The sequence below is a fragment of the Vitis vinifera genome, chromosome 3 (genome assembly GCF_030704535.1).
Source record: "Vitis vinifera cultivar Pinot Noir 40024 chromosome 3, ASM3070453v1".
Lineage (NCBI taxonomy): Eukaryota > Viridiplantae > Streptophyta > Magnoliopsida > Vitales > Vitaceae > Vitis > Vitis vinifera.
In genome coordinates, this window is record NC_081807.1 from 11,752,781 (window position 1) to 11,768,014 (window position 15,234).

The 15,234-nt window shown below is 39.4% G+C and overlaps 1 non-coding gene across 1 annotated transcript in view; it reads left to right on the forward strand.

Annotated features, from left to right (window-relative positions):
* Positions 1 to 829: 829 nt before the first annotated feature.
* The window catches only part of LOC100252160 (MADS-box protein AGL24), a 38,048-nt gene continuing 23,643 nt past the window's right edge, over positions 830 to 15,234 (forward strand). The window contains exons 1-2 of the transcript XR_009465417.1: positions 830 to 998; positions 1,483 to 1,685. This is a non-coding gene — a transcript (MADS-box protein AGL24). The remainder of the gene's footprint in view (positions 999 to 1,482; positions 1,686 to 15,234) is intronic.

The window sequence follows — 15,234 nt, forward strand, 5'->3', positions numbered from 1 at the left end:
ACATCTTTTGCAGGATCGACTGAGCCAGAACTCCTTCTTGGTTGATAGCACGCGTCCACTTGGCAACAGCAAGGATCCCTGGGACACGAGGTATCAACAGTTACCATTTTAGCATATATCACATAAATTTCATACTATATGACCATAATGATAAAAAATGATAATTAAAAGAAGATTCTTGAAAAAATAAGAAATTTACAACTTTTAGATGACATTTGTTTGCTTTTTTTTTTTACTTAGTTATAAATAGAATTTAAAACTAAATAGTATTTAATAACATTAAGTATTAGTTTGTTTTTTTTTATAATATTTTATTTTTATTAAATATTAAAAAGTAAAAAAAACAATATATTATTTTTTATTTAAATAAAAAAAGTAAAATATTTTGATTTTTTTATTTAATAAAAAATTTATAATAAATTATAAAAGAATAGAAAAATAAACGACTTAAAGTTTAAAACCAAATTATTTTCAGTAACCCTCTTAATCCACTCAATAATTTGCTTAATCAAATTTGATTAATATACAATTTTTTGTATGAAATAAAGCATTGAGAAAAAAAGATGTTGAATTTTTGAAAAAATAAAGTACAATAAAATTTTATTATATAGTACCTCCAAGTTATTATATATAGAATTTAATATTTTATTGTACTAATGCAATAAAGTTACAAAAAGTTGAGATTTAGGTAATAACAAAAGGGTTGGATGCTTAAAATGGATAATTTCTGTATGATTTAAAAAAGGAAAGAAAAGGGTATGGGCATATAAGGGAAAATACTAGATTTAATGCTGTTGTCAAATATTACTTCACACTAAGGACCATACATATGAGAGAAAGTAAAAGGAGGAGACCCTGTGTTTGGCCATTAAAAGGAATTTTCTCTTCTCCAACAGTGGTCACTGCTCTTTCTCTTTCTTTTTCTCTCTTCCAAACAATTGGTGGCTGGGAGTGTGGGGTTTGTGACCTGTCCACAGAACTGGAAGCAACGTAGAAAGGTAAAAATGGAATGGAAATCTAGATAGCCAATCCACTATGCTAGCTCCATCTGTGAAAATTGCAGTGCTGATCAGCCCAATGTCTTTGGAATATTGCTAGGATTTTTCTTTTTCCTTCAGCTACCGCCTGGCTTCTTCAACCTTGGTTTCTCATCCATGTCATATCTTTGGCTTTCTTTTTCTCTCTTTAGGGTTGGTTTTAGATTCTTTGCTTAATTTGGAAATGTGCTTCTCTCTTTTCATGTATGGTCGCTTGTTTATTTTTTCTCTTATCTCACACCCACATTTTTTTCTCTCTCTTTCCAAACCCCCATTTCTTTCTCTCTCCCTCTATTGAAGTCTCTTTGAAGTACCAGTTTGATCTGTGAAGGGTCTGATTTTTTTCCTTATTTGTTCTCTCTCTCTCTCTCTCTCTCTCTCTACATATAAGGAGTAAAATGGTTCTTTGGTCTGATACGGAGTTGTGTTGATTTTTTCCGTGAAGGGTTTGGTCGAAAATTTTCCAATGCCGCGGCAGAAGATTCAGATCAAGAAGATTGACAACACAGCAGCAAGGCAAGTGACCTTCTCAAAGAGGAGAAGAGGGCTTTTTAAGAAAGCACTGGAGCTCTCGACACTGTGTGATGCCGAGATAGAGCTTATTGTCTTCTCAGCAGCAGGAAAGCTCTTTGAGTATTCAAGCTCAAGGTTAGTTTTCTCATCTCTCCTATTCCTTCTTTTTATACATAGATATATGAATCTCAGTGCATTTTGCAGGCAATCCTAGTACCTTTTCTTTATCTGTTCACTATTTTTTTTTTAATCAAGCTCAAAACCTATTTTTCCTATGCATTTGGAAAAGCATCATCAAATCTAATAAACAATTGGATACCCTCCCAAATGCACAGTACTGTCTGAATTATTTTCTCAGAGTGGAGAGTATTCTACTATTTTGCACTGTGTTGTGTTTCGAATAAAAAAATTAAGTTCAACATCATTCTCTATGATGTAGCTGCTTGTTATGGTGATTGTGCTTTCCTGATTGTCTTCTGCTTAGCTTAATTTCCCCTCATGTTTTATATATCATTTTCTCAGCTGGTTTCCCAAGATCACCCGACAGAAAAGAGAAGAAAATTTAACCTCAGAAGCATTTTTTTCCCACTCCATTGGAGCAATCAAAGCTTTACAACCAAGAAATAATAATGTATAATTTTCTTTCCTAGATATACACATTGGAAAATAACTATACATGGTACGTTTTCTGTGAAATATTATTTAGCTTAGGGCAGTGTTTGATCCATTGTTCTTGGGTTCATTTGAAGGCTCGAACTTTTTCAGATCTTTCAGTTTTCCTTACACAGTGGTTCTCTTTCATGCCAACTGTAAGCATGTGATAATATATGATTTATGGATCACATGCTATGAATTAATATTCCTTAATAATTAATCATAATCAATAATTGAGGTTTCTTCCAGCTTTTAATTAAATTAGGCATATATCTAATTATTCTAGACTGAAGATATGTTTTTTTTTTTTTTTTTCTAATTATCATCTTTGTGTTTTGTGTATTGTCCTTCATTTTGACAAGGTGCTGGTTTTCTTCCTACTGACAATCATTAAGATGATTTTGTAAGGAATAAGAGGGATATTTAGGGAGACAGATGGAGCTTGAAAGAGCATCCTTTGTTGGGTAGATGTCACAGAATTATTAGTTGGCTAAGCTAAAATCACAAGAAAACATGCGTGCACTGCATAAATTAAAGGAGGACATAACGTCAAATTATGACATCAATGACCATGTTTTTAATAACATATTCTGCATTGATTCATATGTATATATAATTTGATTTGGGCATGGAATTTGTTTGATGATCTGTTGGAGTTATTAATTCCAATATTTTTCATAGGCCTAAGTTCATATAGCTATAGATTTGTTTACAATTCAATATTAGGTTTTGGAAAATAGACAGGTTCATTGAAATATTGGTCCCATGATTAGCTTGGGTTTGACTTGACTTTAAGAAACCTATTATTTTAGTATGAACCTAATCTGAGTTTGAGCACTGTGAGAGGTAAAAGCTTGGGAAATCAATGCCATATTAGATACTGTAGGGCTTTGAAAAAGGAGTTTTACATCCAAGGTGATCTACCACATGGAGAAAAGATATATACATTTATGAACATTTACATACAGTTCTCTCAGCTTTTGATCTATGAACTTTTGTTTTTGTAAAGGTAGTCTCCTTACAAAAGAGAAAGTACTACAAATGCTCAACAGTGAGATTACAACATATCATAAGGGATTCATTGCATTAAATCTCATTACTTCATTGTACTACCTTGGATAGATTTGAAACTAGGATGTAATAGCTTCAAATTTTGGCCACACATGCATGGAAAAATCAGTTCAAAACAAAATCAGACAATAAGTACTGCATATATCCAATTACATTCATGTTTGTTGTGTGTATATATAGACTGGAGTGTGCTAAAAGCCTAGGTGCCATTTGTGAAGTATAATTGCTTGTCTTTTCTCATTTGGTTGATTTAGCAGAGAAGATTTGTGAAGGTAACGGGAAGTTTGAAGCTTTCCTAAACTCTTGTTGTTTAGTTGATGAGTGAAGAGATTCAGAAAAGAAGTTTAACTCAAATTTGAAGGGAAAATTTTCCCTAGACAAGTTAAGCACCATAGTTAATTAGCATAAGGTATATATGCGGAAATGCCTGCTTACACAAACAAAGAAAAATAAAGGAATAATCTCCTCTTTCTATGTTTCTGTTCCTCTTTCATTTTCCTTTTCTTTCCCTTATTTAGTTATGAACCAAAATTTTCAAACAATGATGAATATTTTCATTTAGATTATAAGAAATTTATACAAAAGGACAACATAGAGTACTACCATTCTGTAAACTGTATTGAGAAACTATATAGACCATCAAAATCATGTGTGTACAGCACTCTAACAACTGATGATTAATGAGCTTGTTAACAGTCTCTAATAAATAATCATAATGTTCTTGAGAAAATAACTTGGTAATAGTTTTATGATTTTAATCATTAAGCTTCTAGTAATCACTTTGTATTGAAGCATACAGCTATTGCAGGAAACCTCAAATCCAGAAAATCATGCCAAGCTTTGCTGATTCTGTTACCTGATCAGTCACAAAGTCATTCTCAAAATCCATAAAATCATGCCAAACTTGGCTGCTTCTGTTATCTGATCAGTCATTAAGTCATTAGAGCCTCTGACTTCCATTTCAATATTTATCCCAAAGGGCTTCATCACTTGTATGTCATTATAGCCAAAACTATGCATGCCCTACCTTCATTTTCTGTTCTTCTAGTTTACTCGTCTTAATTTCTTCTCCTAAACCAATACTTTGGATTATAACCCCAAAATTTCTTCATTCTTCCTTGCCTTGAAAAATATTTCTCGCTCACATCTCCATCAAACTTGAATAGCATATCCACATAGTTTAGAGTGATGGCATCAAGAAAATCTTTTAAGAACATGTCTAACGTACGGCCTCCTTTTCATCATTGCCAACTACTTCATTGCCAACATATTTCATAGAATCAATCGACAAATGACTTGATAAAAATTAGTTTGTGAAGAGTTGCATGAACTTGATCTAGAGTACTTGGGAGCTCAAATTCCTTCAGCATCCCTATGGCAAAAGAGGTAATCGATTAGTCGTCCTTTCAGCTGTTATACCAACAATCTGTACCCTCGAAACCCTGTCTTTATAATAAATTAGAAAATCTGATCAAAGGGGATGATGCTGTCCTTCAACTTTGCCGTTGTTCGGTAACAATCATTCATGCTTGCTCTTCCAAATGTTGTTTTTGTTGGCAGCTCAAACCTACTAGATATATTCCAAAACATACATGTGATAACAACTGTTTTACTGAAAGCTCTTCTACATGATCTTTTGTTAAGTATTGCCAATCCAAAACTCCTACACTAAGGCAACCACTCTTTATCTTTTCTGACTTATTACACTTTTTAGAGCATTAAGAAGTAATTAGCATGCTGTGTGTCTTTGTTCTTATTACAAACTTCTTTGCTTACCCAGAAAACTTTGATCTGCTAGCTGTTAACAACAAAAGAAGGGGTTCCTTTTCTGCATCTATTAAAATTTCAGTTGTCTTTTGAAACTCTTAAAATACCATATAGATGCAAAAAGGGACACTACTACTGTCACATGTGAATCAGTTGATGGAGTAGCCACTTGTCACAATTATCCAAGATTTCATAGACAAGTTATTTGAAAAAATGTCATAAAAATTAGGCATGGCACCACAATTGTTGTCTTTCACCACTCATATTCAAAAATTACATTGTAGATATTCACACTTAACAAAGTAGAAACTTGTAACAGCAAAAATATAGAAACTCCTATTAATAAAATATAGAAATCTTTTAGCACTCAACTACTTAAATATAGAAACTAAATCAACTACTTAAATATAGAAACTAAATCAACTACTCAAAATAAAATGTTTTCTTTGACTTTTAGAAAGTAAATCTAATTATAATATTTAGAAGCTTTCTAAATCAAGTTTAACTTTCCAACATGTTCCCTTAAACTTGATTTATAATTCCAAGTAGCATCCTTAGTCTTCTAAAATTTTTAAACTTGAGAAGCTTTGTAAACATATCCACAATTTGATCTTAAAACTTTGAAAATTTTGATTGCGCTTCATCTTTCACTAAAATAATATCTTGCATTGATGAGCTTGCTTCAATCAAGGAAATTAGGATTTTTTTTGTACATTGCAATAAATGATTTCTTGTTTGCATAATCAATGCCTTGTTATTGCTCATGACTCTTAGCCACCAATTTTTCTTTGTATCTATCTACTTCTCCTTTTACATTCTTCTATGTCTCTTATATTCATCTTATTTTAATTTTCTTCTTCCCTTTTGGAAGAGGTATTATTTCTCATTGGCATTCATCTTTATTGTTTTTATTTTCTCGTCCATAGCCTCTTTTCATATTTTATTTTGAATTGTTTTTTCAAAAAACATTGGTTCACAATTTGCAAAAAGACAAAAGAGGATTAGATTGTTTTGATTTTTTGTTACCTCATAAATCTCTTGTAAACTTCCAAAATGTGTTGTCCTTTCGTTTGAGTTTTTCAATGAAGATGATGTTGTTAGAACTTCAATAATGGAGGTGTTGATGGAGGAGAAACAATCTCTTGCAAGCTTTCTCTAATTTATTCTTCTTCTTCATAGAGGGGAGGAATATCGTAGTTATCTTCTTGAGCACCCTAATTTTATGTTTCATTTTCGCTCTTGTCATTTGATGTAAGTTGCTTTTGATCTAGAACATGAGCATATGCAATACCTTCAAACGCTCTCAAATGTGAAATACTCGACTTTCTTTCATTTCAAGCTTGTTATGATGTTTTATTCCTTACACTTCAATTAGGAAAATGATATAATAAATAAACCACTTTAGCGTGAAATTCTTTAGTCATCTTCTTATTTTTCAATATGCTTTGAGACATGTCAAGAATAGTATTATTTTTCTTTCAACTACATCACTTTGTTGTGGAGATTATGGAATTGTTGAAGGTTGACAAGTCTCATGATTTTCACAATATTCTTCAAATTCTTTTAATGTCAATTTAACTCCTTTATCACATCTCAATGTCTTTATATTATAGTCAGTTTCCTTTTCTACAAGTGTTTTAGATTCCTTAAAAGCATTAAATACTTAAGATTTTTCGTTGAAAAAATTTACTCATGTTTTTCTTCTAAAATCATTAATAAAAAGTAAAAAAATGGTTCTTCTTACCAAAAGTATTGGATGAATTGGGTTGCATACATCTAATGAATGAGCTTTGAGGTCCTTTGCTTTTGTCATTGCTTCCTTTGAAAAACCTTTTTAGGGATGTTTTCTAAGTAAGCATCCTTCACATAATTGATTCAAGTGATATATTGAGGCCAATCCTTTCACTATATTTTCCTTGATCAACAATTTTAAACCTCCAAAATTAGATTTTTAAATCTTAAGTATCAAATTCTAGAAGAATAGTACATTTTAGAATCTGAGATTGAAGCTGCTCGTGAAGCTTTCTGTAGTATTATTTGTACTCTGCCTAAATATGTTGTTTGAGAGATGAAATGAGAGGGAAAGTGTTGGATTGTGATAGACTCGAAGTCATTTGAAGTTTCGGTAGAGGAAGTCCGAGGGAAGCTAAAAGGTACCATTGTGGAGAGGAGTTGAGGTCTCTCCTCTTGGATCCGGTTTGGAGATTTAAGTTTAAGAAACCTTTTGGAAGGATTTGAAGAATGTTGTAGGGAGGAGAAGGAAGGAAGGATGGTAAAAGTCTGGGAGGAAGAAGGGAGAAAGTTTAGGTCGGTTAGGCGTGTAAACGGGGCGGGGTGATACGTCTTATGTTCTTTCATCGATTTAGAGACTAAGAGATTTTGCTTAGTTTTCCTTGAAGGAAAGGGATTGCTAGGGGGATGGGCCATTCTCGCTGAGAAACTAAGGGCTTTGGGGGTAGTTACTTAAGCTGAAGCAAAGACTGAAGTGGCGGCTTCCCAAGCTGAATCAAAGACGAAAGTGGTGACAAAAGAAGGCAAGGCCAAGAAGTGCCTTGGAAAAACTGTGGAGGATGAGAAAAAGGCTTTTGTGGATGTTGCTAGGGAGCCGGCTAGAAGGATAGGAGATGCATTATGGCTACAGTTTGGAGGTAGAGAGTTGAGGGGTAGGGAGGACGTGCTGGGTTGGTGTTTAGTTGGTAGATGGGGTTTTGGGTCGGTGCTTAGTTGGTAGATGGGGTTTTGGGTCGGTGGTGGAGTGGGAGATGGCCTCTTTTAGGAAATGGGGGGAGCGCTTCTAGAATCTTAAGAAAGGCATGAAAGTTTTGAAGCTGGGAGGAGCTTTCTTTTTGCTGGAGTTTGAAGATGAGGAGGAGGCAGAGAGAGTGTTAAAGAGGGGGACACACCGTTATAAGGATAAATTGTTGCACTTAGAGAGATGGAGTGAGGAGGCGGGATGCTTGTGATTAGGAAGTTCAATAAAAGAAGTGTGGGTGAAGGTGGTGGGTTTCTCGCTTCATGTTGGAGTGAAGAAGTGTTTAAAAAAATTAGTGGCTGCTATGGAGGTTTTCTTGAGGTGGATGAAGAAACAAAAAGGTTTTCTCAGCTCCAATGGGCTAGAATTTTGGTGAAGACGGGGGGAAAGATTTTATGGGGACTTTGCATTTAGTGGTGATTCTTATTATTATGTAGTCCAGTTGTCGTGGGAGGTGTCGTCGTGGATTTCTGCAGTGGTGCCAATGAATAAGTTGAAAGGGAGAGAGGGGGGAAAGGTTAGGGAAGAGTAGGATGTGGGCTCACACGCGGGGAGCAACGGTGGTATGGGGAAGGATATTTGGTGTGTAGTAGAGATTGATGGGGCAGGTTCAGTCAGAAAGAATAGGGGGAAAGAGAAAGGTGATGGAGATGGGACCACAGTTTTCGTTGACAATTTTTCAGGTTTTGGGAAGGGAAATTGAGAGAAGGGGAGTGAAGGGGTGGGCTTAAGTGAGAAAGGGGGGTCAGCTGCGTTTAATGGATTCAAGCCTGTTTGTGTGGATGCTCAGGCCTAAGGGAATACAGGCCTGTTTCATGAAGGCCCTACAAACCTTTTAAGTTCTAGAATGGGTTGTGCTTTAAAAGAAAATGAGAGGAGCGGGCCCAAGTCGTTTTGGGAGGCGGGATTGTCCAGTAAAGGAGTGGAGCGAGTTTTGTATCCAGTTCGGGCCCAAGGGAATACATACCTGTTTTGTGAAGGCCCTACAAACCTTTTAAGTTATGGGTTAGGCTGTGTTTTAAAGGAAAATGAGAGGAGAGGGCCCAAGTCGTTTTGGGAAGCGGGGCAGTCCATTAAAGGAGAGGAGCAGGTTTCGAATCCAGATCGGGCTTTCTTGGACGAGACTTTAAAAAAGGGTAGGGCTTCGATTTTTCGAATGTTTTCTAAGGAGTGGTTTGTAGAAGAATTTTTGGTCAACAGAATGAGCTCTGAAGAGACAGAAGGGGTTTCAGGTAGTTTTTCTCCAACAGACGCGTGCCTTATGGGGGAAGCTTCTAGGTACTCCTTTTCGCCTTCTTTTGTTTGTGTTTGGGGACAAGACTCTTCTTCTTCTCCTTTCTCTGGGGTGGAGGGGGCTTTGATCACGATAGAGGAGGGCCATGATGCTGTTGTCATTTTGAAGAAAAATGAAAGGGAGCTTTTTGTAAATCCTCTGAGTGTGTAGTTGGCAAAAGAAAGGGTTTTTGAGAAGGGCGATGATGGGTCTTTCCCGATAAGGGAGGGGAGGGATGGACGGGTTGAGGAAGAGGGAGGGGATGTGGAGGTATAGTTATTTGACAAATTTTTGTCATTGTTTGAGAATGCCCACTGAGGGATTTGAAGGTGAGATTCTAAAGCTTTTTAATAGAATGAGGGAAAGAAGAGACTGATTTGAGAGGATAAGCAGAAAAAAGAAGAAATGATAGAAATCCCCTAGATTTGATTGAGAGATGAAGAAACTTGAATGGTCGATAAATTACGGTGGGTCAGAAGGGGATCAGGGTCATTCGAAGAATGTTTTTTTTTTTTTTATAGATAAAACACAGAAAATTTATTAAAAGAAGGGAACAAGAAGGCAACCCGAAGCATACAGGGAGTATACACGAGAAACCCCTCAACAAAAACACAAGAAAAAAACACTCACCAACCCTCAATTAGAACCCAACCAATCAACAAAGTTAATTAAGGAACGGGGTTCTCCATCTAAACAAGACTTAGACCAAGAGAAAAGGTTACAAGCGAAGGAGTTTTTCAATCTTTGGATCGACAAAGCCTCATTATAAAAAACTATCCTATTTCTTTCTTTCCAAACCGTCCAAAATAAATAGAGAGGAGCTGTCCGCCAAGTCTTTCCTCGCTTCTTGTCCACAAAGGAAGCGGACCAACCAAGGAGAGTGTCTCTAACCGTAAGCGGAAGGACCTAATTAACACCAAACAACGAAAACACAAGATTCCACAACACCCTCGCCTTGGGGTAGTGAATAAGGATGTGGTTTATTGTCTCCTCTTCATCACAACACAAGAAGCACCTGTTTGCTAAAATCCAGCCCCTCCTTTTGAGTTGATCTTGGGTTAGAACCTTCCCCCAAGAAGCTTCCCAAGCAAAAAAAACCCACCTTTGTAGGCACACAAGGGCTCCAAATGATTCTCCAAGGAAACGGGACTGCACCACTAGAATCAAGAGTATTGTAAAGGGATTTTACAGAGAAAATCCCATTCTTAGAAGCATTCCACAACACTCTATCCTCCATCCCAACAAAAAGCCTCTTTCCTTGAAGGGACGAAAGGAGACTCACCACCGCCTCCATCTCCCAATCATTAAAGGGTCTAGAGAAATAAGGATACCATCCCCCCGCATCCCCCATAGAGTCCCAGCAATCCGCTACCCACGCATCTTGAGAGACCGCAAAGGCAAACAAAGAAGGAAAAGCCTCACAAAGGGGAATGTTTCCACACCAAATGTCTTTCCAAAATTTCACCTTTCTACCATCCCTTACAGTGAAGAAAACGTTTTTAAACATCAGAACGCCTTCCTTTCTAATTTCCTTCCAAAACCCCACCCCATAACCCTCCCTAACCTCACGAGAGATCCACCCTCCTCCTTCTTTCTCGTACTTCCTACTGATAATAAGCTTCCAAAAAGACTCTCTTTCAGCTGCAAAACGCCAGCTTCATTTACACAACAGGGCTCTATTGAGGATAGAAAAATTTCTAATCCCCAAACCACCCTTCATTTTATGAGAATGAACCACATCCCACTTTACAAGATGAGGCCTCTTCTCCAACGCACCCCCACCCCAAAGGAAGTCCCTTTGGATTTTCTCAAGCCTCAATCTAACAACTCTTGGCATACGCATCAAGGACATAAGATAGATCGGCATGCTAGCCAAAGTGCTTCGAATGAGAGTGATTCTCCCCCCCTTGGAAATGAATTGCCTCTTCCATAAAGCGAGTCTCTTCCTCATCCTTTCTTCCACACCATCCCATACAGCAACCGATTTATGAGGAGCACCTAGAGGCAGCCCCAAATAAGTGGAGGGGAGAGAACCCACTTTGCATCCCAGTTCAGAAGCCAAAACCTCAGCATTCTCAACTCTTCCCACTGGTAGAATTTCACTCTTGTTCAAATTGATGCTCAGACCAGAGATGACTTCAAACCAAATTAAAAGCCAGCTTAGAATAGCCATTTGATCTTGGGAGTCCTCACAAAAAACCAACGTATCATCCGTGAACAACAGGTGAGACACTTGAATCCCACTGCCACCCCTGCCCCTTAACCTGCAGCCGATCAGGAAGCCCCCCCCTAACTGCTCTGTTAATGAGGCAGCTTAAGGCCTCCATACCTAAAACAAACAAGTAAGGGGAAATGGGGTCCCCTTGCGTTAACCCTCAAGTGCTCTGGAAAAAACTGGCAGGCGATCCGTTAATCAAAATTGAGAAAGAGGCAGTGGAGATGCACCACCTGATCCAACCAGCCCATTTCTCCCCAAAACCCATTTTTTGCATCACTGTCAACAAAAAATCTCAGTTCATATGATCGTAAGCCTTCTCTAGGTCCAATTTGCATAACACACCAGCTTCATCCCCTTTCAGCAGCGAGTCTATGGCCTCATTAGCAATTAACGCAGCATCAAGGATTTGTCTTCCTTCAACAAAGGCATTTTGGGTAGGAGACACCACTTTACTCACTACCTTCTTCAACCTATTAGCTAGGACCTTGGCGAGAATCTTGTACAGACCACCCACTAAGCTGATGGGTCTATAATCGCATAAATCATCAGCCCCGCCTTTCTTAGGGACTAAAACCAGGAACGTGGAGTTCAAACTTCTAACAAATTTTCCCCTCTCAAAAAAATCCTTAAAGAAGCCCATTATTTCGTCTTTAACAAATTCCCAACAAAACTGCCAGAAGGTAATGGGGAATCCATCCCGGCCAGGAGCCTTGTCCCCATTCAGCTCTGAGAGGACCAGATACACCTCTTCCATGGAGAACATCTCCTCCAGCCTGGTAGCCTCCTCACTCCCAATTCTATCAAACTCCATACTACTCATACTCGGGTGCCAGCCACCAGGATCCGATAACAGTTCCTAATAGGCCCTCACCACTCCCCTTTGAATTTCTTGATCTTCTGAAAGCCAGTTACCATTAACTTTAATCTTTTTCAAACAATTCCTTCTACTGTTAGAATTTGCCATCTTATGAAAGAATCCCGTGTTCTTATCACCTTCCTTCAACCATGTTTCTCTTGATTTCTGCCTCCACGAGATTTCCTCCATAATCGCCCACTTTTTAAAGTCCTCCCTGGCCTCCTTTCTAGCCTCTAACTCCTACTCATTTAGAGTTATCTGCCTCTCTTGATCATCCCACAAAGAAACTTTGTCCAAAGCCATCCTCAAGTTCACCCCCACTTTACCAAAGACTTCCTTATTCCAATTCTTCAGCTTAACTTTTAAGGCCTTTAGTTTTTCTGAGAGGACAAAGCTATAAGACCCACTATAATTAAAACCTTGCCACCAACCCTTAAGAAGCTCCTTAAAGCCCTCCTCCTTCAACCACATATTCTCAAAACAAAAAGGAATTGGACCTCTCCTCACCCCACCCCCATCTAACAGAATTGGGAAGTGGTCAGACACAGGCCTTGGGAGTGTGCACTGAGACACCCCACTAAAATGATTTTCCCATTCCTCCGAAATCAGGAAGCGATCCAATCTTGACCTGGATTGGCCATTCAGCCCTCCACTCCACGTATAAGGACCCCCCTAAAGAGGCAAATCTCTTAAAGCCAACTCATCTAACACCTCCGAAAACCTTCTTATGGAACCAGACAATCTTCATTCTTTACTACGTTCACTGGCAAATCTAATAACATTGAAGTCCCCACCGATGCACCAAGGATCAGACCACAGTCCTTGAATGGCACTTAGCTCTTCCCAAAAAAGTTCTCTATATCTTTTCAAAGTAGGTCCGTAGACCCCCGTAAAGAACCACATAAACCCATCCTCGCAGTTCTTGAACCGACACGAGATTGAGAAAATTCCTACTTCCAGGCCTACTAACTCCAACACTCTTATCCCAGAAGACCACCACCCCTCCAGCTGCCCCCCTTGCATTCACAGCTCCCCAACCTAAGAATCTTCCCACACCAAGATTGTGAATAACCCCTTGGGACATTTCTTAAATTTTGGTCTCCTGCAAGCACACCACATCCACTTTTTGCGACCTGATTAGGGCCTTGATTACCTTCCTTTTATTTTTGTCATTAGCCCCTCTGACATTCCAGGATAGAATCTTTAGCTTCATCTAACTGTCGAGATTCTAACTCCACCTTCTCTAACTAGAGAATTCTTCTTTCTTGCCCCATTATAATTAATAAACCACTCAAGTTTTTTCAACTCCCGGTCAAACTTAGTGGTCCCTGACGAGCCCTTCTTTAGATTTTGCTCTCTTTTCTCTTAGTCCTTAGGAGCAAATTCAGGATTTCGCCTTCAAAACCTTCCGTAGAGAAGCCCAAAAATTTACTAAACCTCGCCAGGCAACTGTCGTCCCAACGACATCCATCCAGGTCCTGAAGCAACCCCTCAAACTCCCCTCCCGCCCCTTCTCCAGCCACTGGCTTCTCTCCCTTAGAGGCTAGCACCCTATTGCTACCGTCAGCCAGAATGATGCTCAACGGAGTCTGCTCCTCTTCATTAACCACGGAAGCCGAACCTCCGAAAGACCCCTCATTCAATGTAACCCGTCCGAAAGAAGAAGGAGAAGAAGAAGAGAGATTCCGACCCCCCAATGGAATAAAACAAAGATCGACATACCTGGATGCCTCTACGTAAAGCGCTTCGTCAGTCAAGTGTCCCCGAACCATCAATTGTGAGGAATATAGCATCGTCGAGTCTCTCAGCAGCCTGACAAGGGGGTCAGCTTCTCCGCTTACACCTCGACTTGCACCCCTGATTTTGGATGGCGACTGCATAACACGAGCCCTAGAAGGAGAGATTGGGGACTCGTTCCCATAAAAGGCCCCTTCTCCCATTGCGACAGCTCGAACAGGCCCACAGGCCTCACCCGTCACCCCCTCTCTGATACTTAAGGGGCCTTTTAGGTGACTGGGCCTTGGATCCCAGCCCAAAACCACCCGGCTTGCAAGACAAGGGCCTTGGGCCTCCCCACAGCTAGGTCCACTGCAATGACCTGCCAGCCCACATTCAAATTCGTCCAGACTGATGGGAGAGGACTCCCTACCCCCTCCCACTAGGTCAGCTGGACCACCAGCCGATCTTCTCTCAACAGTTTCTTCTGCAGAGGCCTCACCAGAAAGCATGGGTGGTTTTCCTCCAACGAGTGCCACGTCTTGTACCTCCGCCTACAACCTCAACTGCTCCACCCTCTTCCTTTGACTCTCGCAGCAAGCCACCCGATGAGACCCAACAACTTCTTTGCCTACCCTTAGCCCGCCCTTCCCGGAGGAGCTTCCCGTTGACACCACCTGCGAGAACCAAGGTGTAGATTCCCACCACAGTTGGAGAGAAAAGCAGCCCGACCCCAAAACTATATGAATAGAGTTAGGGACCTCCCAATCTGCACGCTTCACCAAAATCCTAGCCCATTGTAACTCAGACATGGATTTGGTTTCTTCATCCACTACTATAAATCCTCCGCACCCATCTCCAATTCTTTTGAACACCTCAAGACTCTAGAAATGGAGTAGGAGCCCGACCACCCTTACCCATGCCTCTACGGCATTGGAGATCTTGCAGGAACACCCCACCTCTGGGTTCCATATGTCCAAGATAAGACAATTTTCCTTAATACTTCTTTTGCCTCTGGCCAAAACACGCTCAGCCTCTTGAGCCAACTCAAAATCAAACATCATAATACCCCTGCCTAACACAGCAATCGTCATCTTCCCCTTAACCTCCCAATTCTAACAGGTCCAGCTCCTAACGTAATCCAACTCAGGTAATGGAATTGAGATAGAACCCCACCTGCCTATCAGGCAATGTCTCAATTGCTCTAGTTTTCCACACACCTCTTTTTCCCCTACCTCTAACCACACTGACTCACCTGCCCTTCTCGGGGTTGACTTAACAGCATCTGTAAAAGACATCATTTCCACCCCCTTTTCCTTCCACTGAACCTTCAGGACTCCCTTCGGCTTCAACGGAGCCTATGGCACATTGGTGAAC